The 26,823-nt window shown below is 35.4% G+C and overlaps 1 long non-coding RNA gene across 1 annotated transcript; it reads left to right on the forward strand.

The window, feature by feature from the left end:
- The first annotated feature begins 920 nt into the window (after positions 1-920).
- Positions 921-26,696, forward strand: LOC135579569 (uncharacterized). The gene is made up of 3 exons (XR_010472926.1): positions 921-7,101; positions 14,816-14,899; positions 21,912-26,696. It is a non-coding gene; the product is annotated as an uncharacterized LOC135579569 (long non-coding RNA).
- The last annotated feature ends 127 nt before the right edge of the window (positions 26,697-26,823 follow it).

Below are 26,823 nucleotides of genomic sequence, written 5' to 3' on the forward strand. Positions count from 1 at the left end.
GATACATGAAGTTAAAAGAGGTCACATCTGACGTTGGACAATTCTGCAGATGATACTTGGAACATTTTTTTGTCAGTGTCACTTAGCATTTCCAACCAGGAGCTGAACTGCATGCTGAGTTTGATGGGTTTTTGTTACTAGTGATATCAGCCTAGCTTCCCTGCTGGGTATCAAGATCATGTATCTAACGTTTCTCCCTGTGGCAGCGTTCCCCTTAACTAAGCATGAGCCTGTTTGTCCCTACAGTGTCCTTTTAGACATATAAAGCTTTTTTGGTTTCACATAGAATGCAAAACTATGCCTTGGGGGCATCCTAATTTATATACTTTATCTGAAAATGCCCCTGCAGCAGAAGTCACTTTGTAAAAGTGATACCATGGCATCATATAAATGTACTCCCAACATAATTTTCTGTCCTAATATTCATTCACTCACGGAAACATTTTCTTTTGCTCTTTTGTGTAATTCATATTCCAGTTTTGCAATGCCAAAGATAAAATCAACATGCATCTGATTTATTTTAGTAAGGAGCAAAGTCCTTTTAAGTAACTTTGATACCAACTGAAAAATTCTTTCCCAGTTGCACACAGAGTGATGTTTGTAGTACAGGTACCTCAAGGGCTTTCTGTACTGCACTGAATTTCATTTGATTGTGTCAGATTTAGTGAAACAGGTAATTACTTTCCTGAAGGCATAACTATGTTTTTTAAAGACTTAATGAATGTTTACAGTTTTAAAGTTAAAAAATATTTAGACTAGGTATGGAGAGTTAGCAAATATTTTTCAACACTCATGGCCTACCTTTGTCCCTGTGAACCTTGAATAAATCAAGGAATGATTCTGAGTGGGAAGAAGCTCCCCTGTAAATTAATTACTGTGTAATTAATTAATTACACAAAGCTCTGTTGAATGAACATAGATTGTAAGTTGTAAAAGTATTTATGTCACAGTAATTTTAGCCAGATAAATGTAACATCAACTGATCTCATAGTATAAAACTTTATTATAAAACTGCAGACCATTGGGATCATTCAAGTTCTACAATCATACACAATTTTCACAAATAATTTGATTGTCCTTAAAAGATCCTTTCATTAGTTTCCCTTTATGTGGAAACTAAAGGAAGTTTTAGCTCTTAAACTCTTAAAGAGATGATTGATTTTTTTTTTTTTATCTACACAGATGTTGAAATCCTGGACTCAGTTAAGTAAATGGAAGTTTTACCAGTGAACTCATAACAGGATTTCCCCATGAAGTGTGTCCTAAATAAAATTTTCTTTCTTTCTAGTTCTTTTGTGGGCAGTTGGAAGTTAGATTAACCCACGCTGATTTTATAAAGCTGGTATAAAATTATGTTAAGAGGTCATGTCTTTTTAAAATTATAAAGGCTTATCTATTTACATTCTACTGGTCTGAAGCAGAAGTAACCAGGAACTGTGGAAAAATCTTGTTAAATAAACACTGATTAGGGAGAACTTCTGCATTTTAAAATTTAATACATTTTACATATGTAATAAAGGAGTTAATACAATGAAGCAAAATGCCATAATACATCTTATTGCAACCTCTTACTAACATATTGGAGCTTCAAAATGCAGGATAATGACATTACTAATCACTAGTATAAATAATACCCTGTACAAACAGGTATTATTACATTCAGCTTAACTTATGGATACCCAGGTATTTCTGTTTTACTGTAAATGAATAATTAATTTTTCCCATCTCTCTGTGGTTTCCTGTAGAACGTTCAAGTACTGAACACATTAGAAGTTAATGTGAATCTTTGAAGAAAAAATTAGATGTCCTGAATACAATCTAAAGTAATTAAAAACAAAAAAAATTACAGGACTGATTAGCTGGCAGCAAGAGTGATACATACTAAAAATACTAACAAATAGTATACAATGATTGAAAAAATAGCTGCCTTATTCTTTGTTAAGGAAAAACAAACGTATAAACAAACAAACAAAAAACAAAAACAAAACCCAAAACCTAAACAAATCCCTCCAAATCTTCCTACTCCAAGTCAAGAAAATTACCCTTAACAGAAGACTATAGTTTAGTGCAGTGATCCTGTTTCTTTTGGCAGTCACCTGAATAGCTGCAACATACAGGTTTTTGTTGTTGTTCATGTTCGTTTTTTGTTTGTTTGTTTGTTTGTTTTTGTCAACAGGAAAATAATTCTGAAGCTGCTCAGAGAACTGGTTCTGCCTCTCAGAGGAAGTTAAAAAAATGAAAGTATCTTTTTTTCCATCATTTTCATATTCATTTAGGTTTTATTTTATTTTGACACTCAGAGTGACCACTTGTGTTACCTATATAAAGACACTGAATTACATTAATCAGCTACCTATAGTCATAGCCATCAACTTGACATTGCCATGCACCCTAGTCAAGCCTATGGTTGCTTTGGCTCAGTAGAAGATTCCAGTGAGTACAACCTTTTCAATCTCTGTCTTAATCAGTGCAGTTTTATCTGCTAATAATGGGACAGAATATGAAAAAAAAAAAAAAAAAAAAAAGAAAATACATAACCAGAGCTTATTTCATTGGGCTACAAAATACCTGCGATACCTGCGTCGTGTTTCAACCTGAGCTAGCAATATAACCACAACAGCTGCTTGTTCTCTCCCTCTCCCCACCCCTCAAATAAGGGAGAGAATCAAAAGGGAAGGAGAAGCTTGGATTGAGACAAACACAGTTTAACAAAATAACAAAATATTAATACACTACTAGCAAATATATATATGAAATAGAAATAGAATATAAAATAAAAGATACTTAATACAATTCCTCATGAACTTTGTCCACACCAAGCAGTCAGTCCTAGGAAACAGCACCTGGTCCCAAAGCTGATGCTGGAGAGAGAATAGAAGAAAAAATGCAGAAAATCCCAGAGACCTCTGCAAAACAGCAGGATGGCAAAAGGCTGAACTAGAGAAAGTCCTGAACAGAACTGCCCCAAACAGGTCTCCAAGAGTGAAGAGAAGAGAGAAGATTACAAGATCCCGATTCTTCTTAAATATGCAGCATGACACTAATGGGATGGAACACTCTTATTGATCAGTCTGGATGTCAGTCAAGCTCTGCCCCATCTGTGCCCACCTTTCTCGATGCCTCACTCCTGTAGGCATAATTCTCAGAATGCCCTTTGCTCTCAGACCAAAGCGATTAAAAACATTAATTCTGTCCTTGGGTGTTATCTTCTTGTTCTCAAACTAAGTCCAAATAATGACTGTGTAAGCTATGAAACAGAAAGGCTTCTAACTGCATGAAGAAAATTTACTCATTTTCAGTCAAACCAGTACAATCTGAAATAAATATCTTTGCAGTTTCTGATTCTAGTTAAGAGTTAAGTGTGAAATTAAAATCCAGATTCAAACAATATTAACTAGCAGAAAATCGGAATTCTTATCAGACATTAAAATTTCAGCAGGTACAAATTTTAATCAGTTCAATTGATAATATCTGAAGCCTCGGTGTTTTCTTTCTCAGCCTTTGTTTCTACCATAGAATGCCCTATCCTTCTTGTATTTCAGCATACACTTGAGAATTATAGATCAAATCTCCAATGGTACACATTTATGATTTTATCCATCAACCATTTGTATATATTGTTAACAGAATTTTTCAGGTACTACTTTACTTGTTTTGCAGAATTGGTCAAAAATTGAAGTACATATCTTACCTCTCATGTTTTATTTAATCTGGTTACAATAACTTCCTATTATTTCCCTCTGTCCCACCCCTTTGTTTTCATACAAATTCCATATATGGTCTAGACTGAACAAGGAAATAAATAAATAATAATAAAAATCTGTCAAAAAAACCCTGCTGTGCTTTCTCAAGCAGATGACATTTCCACAAGAATTTCTTCCATAAAAATAATCTTTTTTTTTTTTTTCCAGTTTTTCCAAAGACGTTTATCGTTTTCACCAAGATTCTAATTCTGTGCCAACACTGGCAAGCTGACTTTGATTGCTTTCAGACAACCATGAATTAGTGTTCTTTAAACACTCAGAAGTATACGCAGTTCCTGGCAATGAAACAGCATCCAGCCTGTGTTTGCAAGGGGACAATCTAACTCTGAGCTACACAGCAACATGATGTTGAGCTCTGAAGGAACTATTACAGTGATTGCTAAAGCTCTTTTCACTCTTTTCATTCTTTTCACTCTTTTCACTCTTTTCACTCTTTTCACACCATGACTGTAAAAGATATTTGGGGATCTTCCAATACCCCAGCACCCACATATTTTGTTTACAGTGTCTTTAATGTTAGTGATGCCTTAGCTTTTGTGTGTCTTGGACATAGAAATGTATTGCTAATTTCTTGGAAACTGGCAAGCGGTAGTTTGTACCACCACTTACACTTATAATGGACTTGAGTCTGTATCACAGCTATATGAGGAAGATTCATTGCATAAGTGGGATATAGAGTTTAGATGACTGATTTGTCTATTTTATTCCTTGCAAAGTCACATCAAAGAGCGCATTGTGTGAACCTTTATTCTTATTTGTTGGATAAATATATACGGTAGATACAAACACTCATTTACTCTATTTTGTATGAGTTTTTTTTAGTCAAATTATTAAAAAGAGTATTATAGAAAACTAAGTCACAAAAAAGAATTAAATAATGGACTCCACAGCCAAATAATTACTTATCAGAAGGAATTTGCCCTCACATCTTATGTAAATGAAAATGGATTGAGCATTCAGTGATGATCAGAGAGACAGCATTATGCATTTCTCTCAAACCATTGGCCAATGCAGATGGGAAAGGGTCGGTGTATTTTTATTCCTCGCCATTATTTGGACAGATGGCCAGTCACTGCAGTTGTTGAAACTTCCTTTTTTCTTTTTTTTTTTCTAATTTAAATTTAATGAAGTGCAAGAGATTCACCAAAATAATTTTATTTTTTAAATATTTCCTGGGGGAAATAAATGCTATTGCTCTCTTTTGCCTCCCTCCTGCAAGCAGCATTTGTCTCACTGTGCAGCTGCTGCTTGGAAAAATAACAATTGCAGCTCTTAACAATGTGAAGCTACCAATTCTAAGAAAGACATGACACAGAATGTAACAATCTGGCACCTTTTATGCAGTGACGCAAAGACCTCCCTACTTGTGAAAATTTTTCAGGTTTTTGGGTTGTTTGTTGTTGTTGTTGTTGTTTGTTTTTGTTTGTTTGTTTGTTCGTTTGTTTTTATAATGAGTTTAGACCCAATTTTGACCTAAGCAAATTTAGGGACTAGGGACAAAATATCTTCCAGATTTTAAAATGAACTTATGCTTTTCTGGATCCATTACTCTCTGGAAAAATTTAGCTTTTTAAAAAGTACCATACTTCTCTAGTACTTTTAATTTGTGTACAGAGATTTAGTCTTCCAGCCAGAATGGTTAACTCAGAAAGTCTGTTCCCAGAACTATACTAAACATCACTGATGATGTAATCACAGATGCTTTTGACAAATAAAAATTACAGTCATAAACAAGTAAGCCTCATTGGCTGGAAATCAGGAAGAAACAGGAAGAAAACTATGTTTATTGGAATAGAAATAACTAATCTGGAAAAAAAAGGCATGTTTCTAAGAAGATGGTGAAAACAGAGAAGAAAGAAGAAAAACATAAAAATCAAATTATTTGCATCCCCAAAATCCCTGGATTTCAACACCCCAGAACTTCAGAAGAGTGGAAATGTGAATACAAACATATCTCAGTTAAGCAAGGCTACAATTGAAAGTCATTCAGCTGGAAATCGAAAAACTCTTTTCTCTGTTATTAATACATTTGGATTGCTTTCCATTTTATTTCCATTCTAATTGATTAGAGTCATCATCTCTAGCAAGCAGCAGATGTATGTTTTCTATATTCATGTTAGATAGCTCCATGGTAAGTGTGGAGTGCATGGAACATTTCTGTTATCTAGATAGGCAACTGCAAGAGAACATGTGTAGGACTCCTCTAGGATGTGTAATACCACCTTCACTGAGTGATAGTACAGAAAGAGTTAATATGAGCTAGCAAGCTCAGTTTGAGCTCAGTGTGTTGATACAGCTGCAGACTGCGAGAACATAATCAAATTAAGGAAGAGTGGCTTTTGGCCATGATAACTTCGGGGTGGAGAGAGTCCTTGTGGTGTGTCCCTGTCAGATGAATCAGTTAACCAGGACGTATTTTCAGAAAGTGCTAGAAGTTCATATTGTACAGTGAACAGAAACTTACTTTCATTTGTTTTGTGTTTTTACCCAGAAATAAGAGCCCATGTGACAGACACAGCCTACAGTAGGACAAAAAAATATTTGTTTGGGACTTCATATATGTTGATGTGAAATTCTGTAGGTGGCTGGCAATCAAGAAGGGCTCATTACTTGTTACTTGGATGAAAAATTGCATCATGGAAGAAGTAGACCTTTTCTAGGATTAAAACAGTAGTAAAGAGTGAATGGAGCAATCTCTTGTTCAAAAAGAGAAAGTTGTTACACTGTTAATAGAATACTTTCTCCTAGAGGGCAATACTACTGCTTCAAGTGATACAAGGGATGCTGTCAATAAATTGACAGAAATCAAAAACTATGTACAAGTCTTCTCTTTATTTAATCACTGAGAAAGATATGGGCCTTTTAGCTCTGTTTTGAAAATTGAAAGGTGTAAAGAAATTTACAGCTTTGATCATAGTTTGATAAATAATGAAGGATACTTGTAAGACTTGCACCAATGGAGCTTTGCTTTTCAGTTTGCCATAAACCAAAAAGAGGACGGACAAGTAGCTTTTACTTCTGTCTGTTGTGAAATTAAATTAAGTACAAAATTTGATACACTCACCAAACAACAAATGGAAGTTTGCATACTTTGTAACCCAACTTGTTTTCCTATCACTTTTTCTAGGTCTGTAACTGCATTGTCAAGGCTCAGAAGATTAAGACCTGATTGTGCTCAGACAAGTTCCTTGATTCTGTGTTTGTCTCAGAGGGTGTGGATAGAGTGTTTGCTTCTTAATCTATTTATTTTTTCCAAACACTACTCTGAAAACTACATTATTTTCAGCAGTATAGAACGCTGAGTAGTACAACTCCTTCTTATGCCTTCTGACTGCTTGTAAGTAGAACCTAGTGTTTGTTTTGTGAAATTGTTTAATGTTAAAAAGTAGTAATCAAAAGCCCACATCAAATCATCCTTCAGTGGAATATGTAAGAGGAGTGTAAACTTCATAATATTATAGTGATTGTAGTATTTGCTTGGAATGGATTAATCTAAATATCTGTTGAAATGGAGAACTTCAGTCTATGTTTCAAACATTCATTCAATTGCGGAGCCATCTTCTACAACCAAATACTACCCCCAAAATATTCTGCTCCTCTAATTTCAGTTTTCTGAATTAAGAAGGATAGGCATTTGTCAAGATGGAAAATTATATTCTCCAGTGTTAAAATTCACTATTAAAAGAAATACTTTTTTCCCCTTTTCATTGTGCCTTTTTCTTTATAAATCTGAAGTTCTGAGTCTGCACAGCCACTTTGCACACATGCAATCAGTAAAGCAGTTTTTTGCAAATCACATAACATACACAAGTTCCTACCCAGTCAGAGAAACATGAAAAATAGTTAAGTTGTTTTTACCTTGTTTGACATTCACTTGTTTTCTTCTGGCTAAACACATGCAGAAAACTGGAATTTTACATATATATTTATCCTTTCTTATTACTTTTTTCTTTTTTTTTTTTTTCCAGTCACAGTCTTAACAAAAAAATGCAGTTTATAAAAACTGTCTTTACATAATATTGATCTTAATTGCAACTCCATTCACTGCAGATTATATAAAACTGTAGTTACTGAGCTAGAATGTGCTTTCAAAAAAATTCCTTAAAGATTTCTTCAAGCACAATGACAAAAGACTTTTTGAGAGAAATCTCATCACCTCCAAAGGTTTTTAAATAGACAAGCAGGTATGCAGTTAGCTTTTCACATTATGATGCATACTTATGTTAATTCTTTGGAAACTATGTACAAAGACTGTAATATTTCACTCATGATTACAGAAGAAACTTTCTTTAGCCCTTACCAAAATCATCCCTGATTAGTATAGTTGTGCGCAAGACACTTTGCTACTCAAGTTGGGGCAGTATGCACAAACAAAGCATTAAGAACTGAGGCTACCTGTATAGTTTTCTCTTAAAGGTGTCTTACAGAGACCTCAGGAGTGAAATCACTGTTTTGTTTATTTCATTTGTTCTTGGAGGACAGATGGAGATATAACTAAAGAAGCTAACTCAAATGAAGAGAGTCTCTAGGACCAGTAGGCCTTGCACACTTTGGAGGCAATCTGGTTACGAGTAATATTCAAAGAAATCCCTACTGAAAAGAGAGAACATATTTCCAGTCGGTTGCTAAAATAAAGATTAGGTTCCATTATGTTTCTTTAAATGTTCCAATCATGTAATTTACTAACCTTCTATTTCTGACTTGCTAGAAACAAAAAGTGCTACAAGAAAGATGCTGCCTGCATCAGAGGACTATGATACTTTATTTCTCCAGGGGTTTATTTCCCAACCATCCCAGACCATGTCTTTCATCATTACTCTAATTTATCCCTGTCTTCTCATGGTCCTAATAAGCAATGCTAACAGCAAAACAAGAGGTATTTGACCTTGGGTGTGGATAAAGACATGAAACGGTTTCAGGACTGATCTATCTTCACTTTTTTATTTTTTTTTAATTTTTTTTCCCAGTGTCCCAAGTGCCCAGAAAGCTGTTAGGTGAACCAAATCTGCACAGACCCTTGTCAGGACAGCCTCAGACAAAAATGGACTACAGTCTAATCTTTTGACCACTGCAGTCCACCTGAGCATCCTTGAAACTACTTCAGTGGCTGTTGAAAATGAAGTTTAATGCCCGTTTAACACTATGTCTTTTCTTTCTCTCATTTATGATGACTTTTCCAACAATATTATTTTGAACAGGGAAATGCAAATGGTGTTCAGGATTACAGTCAGTCATGCAAACAAAAGCCCAAGACGCCCAAGTTTTGATCTCTATTAGGAGTAAAAGACTCACTGAGATAAACGGATTTTGCTGTCAGTTTCCTCCTTTTCTCCACTTTCTCTTGTTGCATGCAGCAGAGATGACCATGACATATAATCTTCTCTGTTGCAAGGACTGAAAAGCCCAGATGATGGTCTCTTCACCAGAGCTGTCACCACCTCTCCTTTCATGCCATTTCATCTCCTGATGGAAAACATTGCAGAAAAAGGGAACATGCCATTGATCTGGAAAATAACACCAGCACAGCAAGCCGTATATGTTTCCACCACTCCACCCATGTCTCAAGTATTAACACAAGCTTTCCCTTACCACACCCTTGTCTGGTGCATTATTAGCTTTGTTCTTCTTAATTTATGTGTTGATGCTGTGTTCCCTGGCAGAGAGCCATTCACAGCTTTTCACCCAGCCTGCTCCTTCCTCTGTCAATCCGGGATCATCCATTGGTTCAGTTTACTCTTCAGGCCTGGAAAGAGTACATCTTGATAGTTACAGTGAGAGTATTCCTGCTTGTTCTAGCAAGCAGTTTAACCACTGTTGTTACACTGAGTCATATTATATGGCTTTACCTTCTGTATGCTTATCACCAGCAACCTCTTCGGTTTAATTCAGTGATTTCAGGAAAAATATCAGGAGTGCAGTAGAATACTATTTTAAATGTATGAGTGAAAAAAAAAAAAAAAAAAAAAAGGCAAACTAGGAACTAGGTTGTGTCTCATTTTGCACCACTGTCTTGCAAAATTGTCCAAAGAGACTGGGTATTTTTATATTTACAGTAGTGACGCTATGTCATATCTATGATCTGAGGTTCAGGTAAAAATATAACTATTTCTGTGACATTCTGTGGTAGATGAAATATTAACTTTGGCTTTAGGAACAAGTGGAGGAAAGGCTGAAGCCAATTACATGTCTAGAACTGAAGTCTTCTGTTTTCTTCAAAGAAATCATGCTGAAGCAACTCTGCCATGATTATCATAGAAATAGGAATAAAATTCTTGCAAGTAAATATGGCACTGGATTATATGTCCTGTAGGGCTAATTTAATATACGGATAGATTACTCATTTTATTTACTATTTTTTTCAATGCTACTATTCTTCTTTTTCTTCTTACACTTCAATATATTTTTGCTGGTCGTTTAAGACTCAACACAAAAAGCATCTTAGTCAAATTCCAGCTCAAAAATATGCCATAGCAATAAAAATAAAATCAAGTAAAAAGCAAAAAAATCTGTCTCCAGAGAAAAACAATTATTTCATTGAATGATAAAAATAAAAACATAATCAATTTCTCTGTGGAAAATAAGGAATTGCAGGGAAAAATAAAAAAACAAAAACAAAACAACAAAGAAACAAAGAAACAAACAAACAAAAACTACATCAAAATACCTTGCTGCCCAAAGGAGATGCAGGCAGTCTATGATAGGAGAAAAAGATTAACAAACTTTGAGGACAGTTAAAGAAGGAAAATAATTGCATAAAAAAAACATTAGCATATTTCATTACATGAACTTGAGACATGAAAAATGGTTGAAATAAAATAAATTTTAAAGGATACTGTCTGAAATGTCAAATAACACTGAAAATTTTTAAAGCCATGAATGCATTTGCATGTATACTTTTCTATGCACTCACTTTTCTGTCATACATGTCCATGCCATAAGCAACAACAGAAGTTACAGTAGGTTGTTTTGTTTTGTTTTGTTTTATTCTGTTAGGTTTTGTTGTTGTTAGTTTTGGGGTTTTGTTTGTTTATTTTGTGGTAGTAGTAGCTATATAACAAAAATGAATATGTCGTATTCCTTTGGGACTCTTTTTGTTTCTGGACTGCAGAATACAAATTGCATTTCACACTAATTATCCTAATCATTTAGTGTGCTATATAGAAATCTTTTATTATTTTCCTTTTCACTGATTGTGATGGATACATTCTCCTGCAGTATTTTTTTTTCCTTTTCACTGGTTGTGCTTGATGTATTTTTCTTATAGTATTTTTTTTTCAGCATTTATTGGTAGTTCATACAGTAAAGCCAATACAGCTGATTACAGATCACTATCCATTTGGTAATCTCAAGGAGACAAAACAGGGAGAAAGAAAATGGTAAAAGGATACTGATCACAGCTTAGTAAAATTGTCCTTTAACTTTTGTGGATTAACATTAATAATAGTGGTCAAAAGTCTGAGAGGCTGTAGGAACTTCAGGCAATAACATCTCCACTACTTTCAGCAGTAAAGTACAGTCAGTAGTTGTACAGTCATTGTCAATAGTCATCGTGGTGACATGACATTGATCCTAAATGAAAAAAAAATAGTAAAAGCAATCATTCCGATATGTAGAGTAAGAGGATCATTTAACTAGTCTTATAAGTAACTGATTAATGCAAATGATATAAATACTTTACATTATCATCACTCATAAATGAGAAATAAATGTGTTTTATCACACTCAGATTTCTAAAAGCTCTTACTGTTTTTCTAGAGAAAGACATGGTCAAGTGATCCCTGAGTCTATCACCTCAATTACTATGACTGTGATTGTAACTCAAGGCACCTGAGATGGAAAGCAAGTGCAAGTATGAGACTGTCAGTTGTTCCTATAAGAGACAGGTGTCAGAAAATAATAGTCAAGTATCCACAGAACTTATTTTATGCTGAGGCATTCTGTGTGCCTGCCTAATTTTGGTATGTGTTATTAGTTGTATAAATCCTATTTGTTATGCGTATATATATTCTTTTAAACAGGTAAGAAGAGTGCTATAAGCAAACTCTACCCCAGAAAACTTAGAGGTTTTTCAATGAGCCAGTGGTTGTAGAGTTTTGCAAAGGTCCAGAAAAGTTAATCGAGTTAATTGTAGAGTTTAAAAAAAACAAATCTAGAAGTTTGTCCATTCATATCTGCAATTTGTAACTGCAAACTGAAGTATGATATCAATGTCATTTTGTTAATACCTTCAGTTTTAGAAAAAAAGTGTTATCAGTACTTCTTAGCTCTTTACTTGCTCTCAGTACATGTGTAAGCTTCCCAAACAGGAAGTCATTATTTGTAATATTTTAATTCTCAGAATTTTCTATGTATTATAACCATTCTAAGTATTATGCAATACTGTTATAGTTCTATTGATGTTTGAGTCATCTGGATAACCTATTGTTATTTTATTGAGACTATGTACAAAAAGCCCCTGGGAACATCAGCCCCTGCCCCAGTGACTGCAGTCAGGGCTGGCCTCCAGCTCCCTACAGCCCTGCCCACCCTGCCAAGGGCCCCACTGAGCTAACCCACCATCAAGCCCATCTCCCAGACTGGCCTTGGCCAGTCGTCTTCCCCAGGGATGTGTCTGATGTGCAGTGAAGGGGCTGCCCTGGTGCCCCCTGCCTGCCCTGATCCTGGATGAGGTCTGTGACAGGCCCTAGCTGCCAGGTTCTGTCCAGCCGTCAACCTGAGGAGTCCCTGCCATTCCTGGCCCCACACCCACATGGAGCTGAAGCTCACGTAGCAGCTTGACAATATTTAGTGAAGGAAACTTGACTCCCTTGTGGGAGCACTTGATATTATACAATAAATGAAAAGGATTTAAAAAAAAAAAGTCTTAGGATTAAGGAAATGGAATGTCATACTAGAGAAATCTCTTTTATTATTATGACAGTGAATTTCTTTGACGTGTTGGAGAACAGAAGTGCTGAATGTTTTTCTCAAATAAGTTGATTCAAATTGATCTTTGTTGTGAAGTCATACTCAGAGGGGGAACAAAGAGCTACCTCCATACAACAGCACAGGTCCTTAGTTTTGAGACTGTAACTGTGGGGAGAGATACTGCTTTGTGCTAACCTGAGTTGTTTATACAGTCCTTGCATGCTTTTAGCATATGCCAGCTAGAAACCTCCTAAAGAATCACTTGGTTTGGAAGAGTGACTGCTCTGGGATTTGTTCCCACAGGCAGTCTGCATGCAGTCTTCTGTGCTGGAGACAGACACAAGGACTCTGTGCTAGCTTGCTGGCTGGCCTTTGCCAGGGAATGCTCCTGGGCACGTGCAGTTTTCTCAGAGAGGTATAACTTTGGGCCTCCAACAATAAAGGGACCAATTGCCCAAAGAAGCTCAGTGTGGAAAGTTGCCTGAGCTAGCTATTAGTCAATGCTAGAAAATGGTGTGTGATTTAAGTTTTTATTAAACATCTATATGGTTAAATCTGGGTCTTATCTGTGTTTGAAATCCGAAACAATGAGATGCATGCTTGGAGTTAAGCATAAACAAGATTTCCCATCTCAAAATCCCCATCTCTAGAGTTAGAGGTATTCTGCTTCAGTCCAGTGACGGAAAGCACCAAGAGAAGGTGGAAAACCTGGGTTTGAATTCTTTCTCTGATTAATTTGAACACAAAGGTCAGTTTCATAAAACTGTTGGTCAGTTATCCCAGCACAAATTTGAAAAACATAAAATAAAACCTGAAATCAGTAAACAGGCAGATAAATGACCAGATGGAGAAAGTTCAATCAGGATTTTGTGGGAGGCGGAGGCCAGGTCTCAGAAATCTGTTGCAATTTTTGTAGACATCCTGTACAGGGCAAAGAAACTCAGCAGATATAATGTATTTAAACTACTAAAGCTTTTGTTGTTCTTGTCCTAGAAAGAATAATTTTTCTTGTCATAAGAGAGAAAGTCCTTTTGTAGGGTGATACATGGTTAACAGAAAATAAAAGGTAGGAATAAATTATTAGTTCTCACAATGGAGGTTGTTATCAGCTGAGATACCTGTTCAGTGTAAATGACCTAGAAAAGGTGATGAACAGTGATGTGACAAGGTCTCCTAATTGTTTTTTCTGCTCTGAATAACTGTGACGGTAAAATGATGTGAGAGTGTTTCAATAGCTGAGTGACTGGATGACAAAATGACAGATGAAATTCAATGTCAATAAATGCTATCTAATGCACATGAAAAACAGGAGCCTTAACTAAAAATGCATGGTGGTGACTTCTGACTTACTTACAACTGCTCAGGAAAGAAAAATATTGCTTTCATTGTGAGTATCTCTGTCAAAGTGTTGTCTCATTGCTCAAGAGCTTTCAAAACAGCAAACAGAATGACTGAAATTTTAAGAAAAGAGTAGAGAACAAAAAGTGTGATATATCTGTATCTTAAAAACTACATGAAGTCGTGGTCCAACCTGAATTGAGACATAATATTGTAATACTAGGTGAGAACAGTGGCAAAAAGAATGGCTTCTATTTTGTAAAACCATAAAAATATTCCTCAAATTCATAAAATGATAACTAGATGACTTTGCATGAACATATTGAGCAGAAATATTAAAAACATCATAAGGAAATACTTTTGTACCAAACATAAGACTGTAAAATTCAATACTACAAGATACTATTGATGTCTAACATATAAATACGTTTAAAAAGTGACCAAATAAATTAATGGAATAAAAGTCCACTGAAGGCAGTTAAGCAAAAAAATAGTGATGTAAATTCAGATCAAAATTCCCTAAGTATGAAAGACATTCTTAGAAAGATACCTGGTTCCTGGAACAATTTCACTTTTGCACTAAATGCTAATGGTCAGAAGGGTTATATTAAAATGTATGTTATTACATAAATAAATGATTTATAAATAAATATATAAATATTTTATAGTATTTATTATAAATAATAAATTATTTCTAAATAATGATACTATCAGATAAATAAAATGTGTGATTTGTTTTATACTAGACACTAATCATCATCTTTGGGTTATGGAATCAAGTCTTCACTTTTTCTTTCCTTCTCTAGTCAGGTGAATACCAATATCTTATGGAAACTTCACCAGTTGTGATGGCATTTTTTAAGAAACTGCAGATACTCACTTCAAATCTGGTAAGGGAGAGATCTCTGACAAGTCAGATGAAGTGTTCAAACTTATGGAGTATTCTGAGAAGATTCTTAGTCACTTGCCCTGATGTTATTTCATTTTGTATAGAAGCTTTAAATGTTTATTTAGACAACAGCTCTGTAATGTGGTAGGATGTGCTTTCACAAACGGTCACTTTAAAGCAAACTACTCAACTCCTACACAGGGATAAAGCTTGCTTGGGTTCTTTCACAACTAGCATCCTTCCCTCTGACTTTCCTCCTGAAGGAGGCAATTGTCTTCTTCTGTATTGTATGGTTTAACATTACCTTCTTCCATCTGGATATAGGATCCTATCTCACCCTCCTCCAGCAATGCAAAAACACTTGGAAGCTTCAAAGTAATATGCCTGTGATAAAGGGTAGACGAAGTGTCTATGACTTTTCATGGGATATGAGTCTTTTGTTCTGAAAAGCCCATATGCAGACAGTGAAAAAAAAAGATTACAGCTGCTGCCCCAAATAGATATATGATAGTGAAAAATCCATTCCAATATGCCTACTGAAGACACATGGTGTGACTAAGAAGCGGCACAGGGAAGCAATATTTTGCAATATAATTTGACATACATACAGTACTATTATTTTATATGTTCTAATAAACTCTGAACTGTCTTATAATACAAATATATGTTGACTTTTTCCATACTGTGTAACTATACGAAGTATTAATTTCTACCGTCTTTGACAATACATATTTCCTGTGCTTGTATGTACGTGTTGAATGTGTCTCTACCCTAAGTCTTCTAAGTCTTATACACATATGTAATAGCCTCTGCCTATATTGAAACTCTACTATTTTTCTGTTAATTTGTGTTCAGACAGATCTTCCTTAGTAATCTACCTATTTTTGTATTCACTTATTTTCTACAAGTGCCATAAAAAGGTTTAGTTTCTAGATTAAAAATAAGAAAAATATCTACGTTTCTGATTAGTACAGTTACTACAGATAAAGATTTCTCCCCAGCAAAACACATAAGCTTGTGCTTAATATTATACATATGTTTTGTTTTTTTTTTTTTCAGTTTAGTATTTAGTTCCCTTTTCAGTACACTTTCCAAACTTTGTGACATTTTCTTCTATGTTTTAGTAAGGCTGGCATTACATTTCTGACTTATCACACCTATGGTATTTTTTAAAACTCCAGTTTATTTAATTATTGGAATTGAACCTATTTGATCATTAATTCAACTCTGATATAATTTCAGAATATAGTCACCAGTAGTATCTGTTCCAGGCTTCAAGCTACTGTTACAGGGCTTCTTAACTCATCTTTTCCTGTGTATCTTATTTTCATGCTGAGGTCTTACAGGTCTTCTTGACATATTTATGAAAATTTCTCAGTGGTAGCGAGAAAGATTTATATATTCCAAACATAAAGGAGAACAACATGTTAAGCAGGTAAAAACCAAGCCTGTGTATTATACTTCACAGAATTTGGCCTGTGAACTGTAGACTGTAGTCTTCTTAATTCTTAATAAGAATTATTTTCTGGTTTGTACAGTGCCTAGCGTTTTGTAGGTAAGACTTAAATAATAGATGACAATATAAGCACATATGTAAGTTCTTAAAATACATATTGAACCTACATTGAAATGGAAGGAAAAGGGAGAGGATGGGAGATTTATGTAAAGGGCAGAGAAGGTAGACGGTGTAAGCAAGAAAGATTTCTGAGAAATCAGAAGAAAAAACCTCAAGACAAAATAGATTTCTGAAGCTTTAGATAAAGACTCATCACTAAAGATTCCCTCATCTGTTATACTATATATTGGCATCAGGCTGTCACAGACGGTTTCATATGAAAGAACCTTTTTAGCATGTTGTAAAATAGCTGTGGGCTTTAAAACCAGAATGAAATCAGTGTTCTTTATAGCCTTGTTATTAAGATTCAATGTTTCCGCAACAATGAAAAATGCTATTGAAAAAAGAATTAAATTTAATAATCAGGCTATTAACCAAGGATATTTGTTGCACATTACATAGAGACAAATTAAAAAGATTATAATAGTTTTCAGAAAACATCTGTTAAACAATGTCAAATTGATGATAAAGAAAACTGAGTTCCCTTTGCAGTTAAGTTTAATCCAGCTGCGCCCAGCTATAAAAGAGCTATCAAAAGCAGGCATTCATTTGTTGTTAATTCAGAAATGTTATCAGTATGAAACTTTAACACTCAAGTCCTAACATTTTCCAAGTTGTGTGTGTGGTGCTGGGTTATTTTGTTTTGTTTTGATGTGGGTTTTTCTTGGTGGGGTTTTTTGTTTGTTTGCTTTGTTTTCTTGATTTATGGAAATGTGGATAAATAAGTTGACTTAAGCTCCTCCTATATGATAGAGGTACAACTCTGTCTGTCACAAGAAGAAAAATATATGGAGCCAGGTTTCAATTTCCTTTGACTTCAAGTAAAGAAAAAAAGATAACTTTTGTTGAAAACAGCAATTTATTAAATAAACAAACGAACCAACAAACAGGCCACAGGTTTGTTTTACCTGGCCATTTAGAACATTGATGTTTCAAAAGATAAGATTTCATCCTGATGAGCTGTTATCTGTTTTTCAATATGATCTTGGTTTCTCTGAACTCAGTTGAAGAGTTTCAGTTGATGTTACTGAATTTTCATCTCTTAGAATATCTTGCAGATGAGATTTTTTTTGTTTGTTTGGGGTTTTTTTCAGGTGTAAGGGGTGCTTTAATTTGTGACAGTAACTGCTGTGTCCATGTCAGTAAATAGTGCAGACCAATGAGAAGAGATCTATAGAGTGAAGTTTGGTATTGAGACCTATGTCCATACTTTACGGATTCCAGAAGGTTCTACTGTGGACTGTTTCTAGCCTGGTCTTGTGGAGTGAGTGCCCGTTAGCAGTTAAATACAGTTTCTTGATTTAGTTTTGTTTAGGAGAAGTACAGTTGGTATGCTCTAAGACCTGTATGAAATGTGAAACAAAATGCAGTGAGAGAGAATGATCAGGAGACTATCCTAGGCACATCTGTTACTCAAAATAAAATACTAATACAAAAGGAACCCAGTATGACTAGTTTATGATCAATTAGATGCTATTAGCTCATGCTGATTCACACTTTTCTCTACAAACAGAAACATTTATTTCAAAGATGGTATCAAGATAGTAAAATGAACCTCAATTCTCCCTCACTCCCCCACCTCCAAGAACCTTAGTTTGTAGTTCTACACTTTCTAATAGTTCAATTTGAAGACTGTTTGATTGCCTTATAGTTCCTTTTCTTCATTAACTTATTGTAGGATTTCTTTTTTTTTTTTTTTTTTTTTTTTTTTTGGGGTGTGGAGTACTTAATACTGACTTACGTATCTATTTAACCTATTCCTTTGAGTAATAGAGAACAGCTACATAAAGTCCCAGCAGTCTCATGTGGTAGGACTGGATTTGGTTTAAACAAGCATTTCTTTAAGAAAGCATTTTTTAGTAACAGTCTCCTGCTTTTACTTACTAGTGACCAGGAAAAGTAGATTTTACTTAACTTCTGAAGACCAGATTTAGGTCTTTATTAGACATCACTATCTCTTTTTTTTATCTTTAAATAAGTTTATTTTTCCATTCCTCTTTCCCATTTTCCCCTCTCAAAATTGATATTGATAAATGTAACACTAATAAAACATAAAATTATAGAAACTAAAATAAATAAGAGTTAAAATAATGAAATAATGAGATAATGTAGAATCCTAGCATTATAAGACAGCTCATGCTTGGAAGAAACCTCAGGTACGTCTCTCAAATCTGGATCAGATGTAAGGTACTGAGATGCTGCTCAGGCATTAATCCATTATGGTCTTGAAAACCTCTGAGGATAGACTTCATAACCTCTCTTGGCAACCTGTTTCATGACTTGAATCTTCATGGTGGAAAAAATAATTTCCCCTTATATCCACTTTGGACATCACTTGTTTTAACTGGCTCTGTCTTGATGACCTACTTGTAGGCACTGATAGGCTGCTTCTAGATGCCTGCCAAAGCTTTCTCTTCTCCAAGCTGAACAAGAAAACTCCCTTGGCCTCTCATAGAATCACAGAATTGTATAGGTTGGAAACAGTCTTTAAGATCAAGTCCAATGGTTAACCTAGCACTTTAAAGTGTACCACCAAACCATGTTCCTAAGCACCACATCTACATGCCTTTTAAATACACCCAGGGATGGTGACTCAAACACGTCCATGTGCAGCCTCTTCCAATGCTTGACAACCCATTCTAAACTTCCTCTGGTGCAACTTGAGGTCATTTCCTCTTGTCTTGTCACTTATGATGTGGGAGAAGAGACCAACATCCACATTGCTACAACCTCCTTTCAGGTAGTTGCAGATAAGGTCTTACATAGGTCTCCTTTTCTCCAGGCTAAACAACCCCAGTTGACTCAGTCGCTTCCCTTAGGACTCATGTTCTAGAACCTCACAGGGCAAGGGCTCCAGCACCCTGACCAACTTGGTGGTCCTCTACTAAGCAAGTATCAGCTTATTAGTGTCTTTTTTATATTGCAGAGGACCCAAATCTGGATGTAATATTCTAGGTTGGTCTACAAAGTAAAGGAGAATAATGATTGTCATGTCTCTGACCACATTCCCTTTTCCAGGAGTTTAGCTGACTGAGCCCAAAGTTGATCAAGTCCAACTGCTAAGAGCTGTTGTGAAGCAAGGTAGAAGTGAGGATCTGCCCCTCCGTCCCTAAGAAGCTCCTTTTCAGCTGAGGCTCTCACACTTGGCCCCCACCTAAACAACATTGCAGTTGTGTAACAGCCAGATCTCCCAGGCACATATTGCCTTGATTCTACCCTGATGCTAAACCACTGACTTGCTTTCTGGATTGACTTTGCACCTGTTCCATTGCAATGGACATACTGTGTGATCACAGACTGACTCTAACCACCACACCTATCCTGACCCTGACTGACTGACTCAACTCTCTGACTCCTTGTCCGTGAGGTAGGTACCTTTTTCCTCTCCTCTGCTACCCTCAGCTCCCAGTTTGCCCTTCCTCATGGAGCACTCTACCAGTGAGGCTTCGTGAAAATCACTTCTGTTGAGCTACTGACTGCACTTCCAATGTGCCAGAGAACACTGTGGGCTCATGATCAGCTTGTTGCCTATCAAGATTCCCAGGGTCCTTTTCAGAAGAGGTGCTTCTCAGTAAGTCCCCAACTTGCAGTGTTACAAAGGGATCTTGCTTTCCAGTTGCAGGACTTTTCATTCATCCTGTTTAAATGTATTTGTTCAATGTAATATCAACAAAAACTATTAGCATCATTTCTTAAGAAAATCAGCAAAACCTGATATTCTGTAAACAAACACTCATAAAAAAGACTTCATTAAAATAAAAACCCTAAGACAAGAAATATACTCTCATGTCACACAAAAGAAGTTCAGTTTGATGGAATTAATTTTTGTAATACAAATTGTCTTATGGAAAGTAAATAAATCAAAATGGAAACAGCAGCTGTGGCTCAAACTTACTATTGAACACCAAAAACCCCACTGAAAATAGTAATTAAGAGTGAAAGTCCATTCGCAGAGCTGATAAAGCTTCTTGCAATGCTAATGTCATTATAAAATCAAATAAGATTCAATCACTACAAACAATTGAGATTATCATGGCTGAAAATTTTTCACAAGTTTTTTTTCTTATTTTTTTTCTGTCTTTATTAAACAGAAATCACCTAAAAATTGCAGCAAATGACACTAAAATATACGTTATTTTTAAAGAGTGTTGTGACATTTATATTTTGAGTGTTACGACCAACTACAGGGTTGGTAGGTTCTAATTCAGAATACCGAAGTTTAACAATCTCACAGCTTTAAGGTGGTAGGGGTATTCATATACTTAGTGTTAAACCTTTTTTTTAGTACTTTGCAGAGTCAGGCCCTTAATGAAATACACCATGTATATATATAGCAAGATAACATTTTCTGTGTGAAGTATGTGTCTCTTAAAATACACCTTGCAACAGAGATTCATTGTCATGCTATTAAAGGGAAAAGTTTATTTCCTTGGACTTATGACTACTGAATTGCATAAAATATCTCTCTTATCACTTGTTGACATAAAAATAAGGTTTGTGTCAGTGTAAATATTCATTTTGCAATAAACACTGTTTTTTCTCAGTTCCTCACATATGATTTACTGGCTCAGAACCATTAGGACCATACAGCAGTTTCAAATTAAGACATGGATATACGGGATTAGTTGAATGGACAGAGAAGGGACAGAGACTGTGCAGTGCTTAAATTTAATGTGTTTGGCCCTAAATTCTGAGCATAAGAAGAACCATGCACTTCACAGATGGGATACAAAGATTTATATGCTGAATAGAGAGCTGCGAATTTCCCAGCAAGAAAAGCTAAGAAGAAAATGGTATCTTATGAATGAATCAGAGAGCTGAGAACAATGTTTCTGAGAAGATGCCTCTGTCAACAGAGGATGCAGAACCAGGATTGTCATTTACAGCTCATTTCAAAACACCAAGTACCATTTAGGTAGTCTTGATATTTAAATAAAACAAAATTTTGCTGAACTAATATTCTCCTTTTACAGCAGCTTGCAAGCTAAAGTGTTCATTCAGAGAGAGGAAAATCCTAGTCTGTTTTCTCCCTCATCTCAATACATACAAATACAGTTCTTAAACCATACAATGCAGAGTTGCACTCCGCAGCATTGCCTTCATTGGAAAGCTGATTCACCTGCCCAGTGCAAGATTCATGAGGCACAAAGGAATGCAATTCTGAAGCTTTGTGTTTAGTGACAGTGAGAATTGTCATTGTTCAAGATCTAGTTTCTACATCCAAGACAATTATTATATTTTCTTATCCAGTGTAAATGGATACCCTGTAGAATGCATAGAAAGTGGTGAGATAGCAGCTTGGAGCATACATCTCCCAAATCGTGTTTTAAAATAGTAAATATCCTAACAGTAATCTAGAGTCACATTATTCATTAAATCTCTCTTTTTTTTCCCCTAGCTTCATCAGCCTTGAAGCCTTTCCAATACAGCAACATAACTTCCAGAGGTGGAGCTGAGAAAACAGTAACTATTAGTGTACTATATGAAAATGTGGACACCTACGTCCCTCCTTCAACTGCGTTTTAAAAGTTATATTGCCAATGCTCAGAAGACAACTCAGGCTCTAGAAGCAGAGTGAAACTGGAGTGAACCTGAACTGTGTTACAAAATCACAAAATGACTGCTGTTGGAAGGGACCCCTGGAGATCAGCTTGTACAATCCTATTCATGAAGGAGGGTCACATAGAACAGGTTGTCCAGGACCATATCCAGATGTGTTTTGAATATCTCTTAGGATGGAACCTCCACAACCACGCTTGGTTACCTGTACTGGTGCTATCACCCTCACAGTCTCCTTATGTTCAGACAGAACAACCTGTGTTTCATCTTGTGCCTGTTGCCTCTTACCCTGTCACTGGGCACCAATGAAAAGAGCCTGGCTCTGTCTTATTTATGTTGTCCCTTTGGATGCTTGTACACATCATTAAGATCCCCCCAAGTCTTGTCCAGGCTAATCAGTTCTCTCTCAGCCTTTCCTCATAGGAGAGAGGCTCCCGTCCCTTAATCACCTTTGTGGTCTTTTGTTGAAGTCTTTTTTGTACTGAGGACCCAGAACTGGACACAACAGTGCAGGGGTGGCCTCACCATTGTTGAATAGAGGGAAAAGATCAACTTCTTGGACCTGCTGCCAATGCTCTTCCTAATGCAGCCCAGGATACTGTTAGCCTTCTTTGCCACAGGGCTATATTGCTCGTTCATGGTGAGCACAAGGCCTTTTCCTCAAAACTGCTTTCCAGCTGATCAGCCCTAGAATGTGCTGGTGCATGAGGTTATTCCTCCCAATGTGCAGAAGGGAGACAAGTGAAAAATATGAAAAGTGCTGAAGTACAAGAAAATGTAGCTTTGTGTTGTTCTGTGTTTCATATTGACCAACTGCAAATAAGCAATTAATTTCTTATATGGTTCTTGGTTTGTTTTTGTGGGTTTGTTTTGTTTTGATTTTTTTGGTTTATTTGTTTTGTTTGGTTGGCTTGTTTTAATATTCTGGTTAACCATGTAGCTATATTATTCTCCCTGTCAAGCACTTCAAAATATGAAACTCAAAGTACTTTTTATTGAAGTAAATCATGATAATAACAAAATTTAAAATGGTTAATTATTTAATAACTTAGATTGTCAAAATCTGAGCTAGGAACGAATGGTATGGCTAACCTACCCGGTTTATCAGGTCTGTTTCTGAACCCTCTTTTGTAGACACATGTTTAGCCACTATCCATCTCAGCAATAAATCCTATTAGGATTTAAAAAAACTGCAGAGGACTCAATGGTATTTTCCACCTGCCTGACACAATACACTAGAGTCTGCACCACTTGGAGCTGAGAGTTAGATCAGCTCCATCAACTGAGCAGTGGCTCAAGCTTGACTCTTCTACTCATCTGAGTGAACTGTAAGCATGGATTTAATCTTCAGAAGTAAATTTGCCCCTTGTAGTCTGATTACACATGCAACAGAATGCAGGATTTTGACCCAGAATGGAAAGCGGGAAGCCTTCACAATCAGTGGACTGAACCCTAATAGTGCTTTTTTTAATTTGTACTCATCAGAACAGGAGTCGTTTTGCCAAAGCTCAGGGCAATTTACTTTCTTTAGGCTTCATCCTTGATAATCTATCCCTCCTTTTCATCAATTCTTTTACATGCCCAACATTAGTGTAATTTCCAACAATAGAACTTGAACTCCAGTCAACATAAAAGACTACACAGCAAGCACTGAGGTGAAATTATAATACACATAAATAAAGCCTTTCAAAGCTGCTTTTTTTTTTGTTTCTAATCACTGTCTAGAGTGGAAAATAAAGTTTATTTTCACTTCACGCCTTCTAGCTATAAGACACAGGTTTTTTTCAATAAGTTAACAAAATCTAAACAACTGATATTTGTGTGTATAGAAATATCTTGAAACAGCTATAATTTCCAAATACCTGTTTTCTGATGGCAGAAAAATATCAAAGCAGATGATATTATTTGGTCACTAGATGTCAGCAGTATGTGGAATTAATGAAGAAAAATAATGACAAAAGTAGAACTTCCTGTTATAAAAAGAGAGACGAACTGCTAACATTGTGAGATTTTTTAAAATTACCTATTTACAAAATTACATACCCATTGTCATGATGATAATGTGGTTCATGAGTGAATGCAAACAGCAGTGACCTGAGAAATAAGACAACCCCCAGGTTATCTCCACAAATATTTGAATATAATTTCAAAATAGTATTATTTTAATTATTTATTTTGCATCCTAGCATGCCATCATTATACCCACTACTATGTATCCCCTGGCAAGGAAGATTTACCATCTCCAGAATATTTTTCTGCTATAGGTGCTAAATAACGAAGCTATTTTCATTCTTTTTTCTTCAGAAAATTTTGTGGGTTTTAAATTTTTTTATTCTTTAAGAGAGATGCTTAAATAAACAATTCCTATCTGTCCTTCTCATCATATACTAGGTATAGGACTGTGATATTCTGTGTTTCACTGCCTAACTTTTATAAGAACAAGAAGCTTTTCTGCATCCAAGAACGTCTATGTTGTTCCTTTTCTTCTTTTTACACTTTTGTATATTGTTCCACATTAGGGCTGCTCTTAGTTCTTACTTCAGAACAAGTTTCTAGGACATGCTTCTGCTTAATCTGCCTCTATTAATTCAGGATCCTGGCCAAGATATATCAAGATCAGGAGGTCTAATATATATCTTGAAGAACATACTATTTCCAAATAGAGAAATCTCAGATTTTTTTGTGTCATTAAAGTGGGGCAAAAATACTATGTCTGTTTTGTATTGTGTGTGCTTTGAGGTAGCTGCATGGACCTATCTCTGAAAGCCGTCTTTAGTAAGAAACTAACCTTTTAGGCCATACTTAGAGTTTGACTCAGTCTGAGTTTGACAGGAAGAATTCCATGTTATTTTTGCAATCATGCAGAAAGAATCCCCCACTGAAATGAATCTACTGTTTTCCCATGACAACAGTATACAATATTAATAATTTTGTTCAATTTCTGACATATCTTAGGTATGCATGCATCCACTTAAAAATGAAATAACTTAGCTCTCCTCTATTTTAGCCTTGCAAATACATATGAAAATGTTCAGCCAATGTATCTGTAATCAAGCTTGGGCCAGGGAATAGGAGGCCAGATGGCATATGAGTAGAGTCTCACTATAAGTAGCATGGTACTCTTCCTGCAACACTGAGATTTTTTTATCTGTGTAATAAAATGGTATCCAAGCAAGTGAAGATGAAAATGAAACATTAAACTTCATGATACTTTGCAAATTGAGGAAAAGTGCTGTATTTCTGGCAGTTACTCACCCCTCCCCCTCATTTTATTTGGGCTAATTCTATGACCAGGAAACATCTACCACCTTTTGACTGCTTGCCACGATATCTTTTTAGAGTTCAACTAGTCTGAATAACGATTATACTAAAAAGCAGCTCTATATAATACAGTGTTACCAAACATCTTACAGTTTCTTGGATTTTTTTTTTCTCTGTTGTTTACCATCCCTCTGTTTGTGTTTCATGGTTTGAATCCGAAAGTCATATAGTACTGAGATACAAACTTCATAGTATGCATAACAAAATGATAATTCCATGCCCTACAGCAACATTAAATGTTTTATAGTTACAGATGTTAATAGATCAAAAGGGTGACAGAGCACTGGAACAGGCTGCCCAGAGAGGTTGTGGAGTCTCCTTCTCCAGACACATTCAAAACCTACAGGGATGCATTCCTATGCCATCCACTCTAGGTGAAACTGCCTTAACAGGTGGGTTGGACTCGATGATCTCCAGAGGTTCCTTCCAGTCCCAACCATTCTTTTATTCTGTGAAAAGAAGCAAGCAATTGATATATCCTAAGGAAATGCTTTTTAACCTGTGCATTTCATTTATATATTTACATTTGGAAATTTGCAATAGTGGGCAACAGTAAAATTTTTGAATATTTATTAAAATAGGAACATTTTTGAGACACTAAGATATTAAGATTTTTTTTTTTTTTTTTTAATTGGAATATCTATTACGTGAACAACATTTTATGAAAAAGGAGAGAAAGCTTCTGCTTCTGTTTAAGCTAGGAAGGGTTTGGGTTTTGCCTTCAGCATCTCTTGTATTAGAATCAGTGTGACCTTATTAGATTTCATTTCTTTTTTGTTGTTATCTAATGCTGGTAAACTTTCTTCTTGGCCACTATTGATTTTAAATACAACAACAAACTGTATAAAGTAACAGGATGAAACATGTACACAGAAGTTAATACTGCCACTGGCAAGAATCTAGCTTTCTTAAACAGCGTTCCAACATGAAACTGAAATTATAAAGCAATGGAAAGGAAAAAATGTGGAGAGAGAGCTTGATATCAGATATAAAAATGGAGGCATAAAAAATTATATTATAAGGAAAGAGTTAAAAAATGTTAAATAAGTCTTTCTTGTGTCTTAAAATGTTGTTTTCCTAGTACAAAACTGCAGGAGAATAAGTAGTATTCATGACAAAAAAAAATTGTTGTAACTCTCTGTATTTTAACATAACATAATTATAACATACCAAGTAAATTAAACTCCTTAATCATCTTCTACATCTTTCCAATTTATCTAAAGATTGCTCTGTTGTTCATCTATAATACTCATCCCGGAAATAAAATCATTAATCACCATGGCATCAAGAAAAAGGGTTTACATTTTATTTCTTGTGATCTCTAGGGTACAAAACTTGAGGAAGACATTAGTTGTTAATAATTCTGATCCACTGATCTGGATTTACCACATTGAATATACAATAAATTTCAACGTGATATGAACAAAAAA

The sequence above is a fragment of the Columba livia genome, chromosome 5 (assembly GCF_036013475.1).
Source record: "Columba livia isolate bColLiv1 breed racing homer chromosome 5, bColLiv1.pat.W.v2, whole genome shotgun sequence".
NCBI lineage: Eukaryota > Metazoa > Chordata > Aves > Columbiformes > Columbidae > Columba > Columba livia.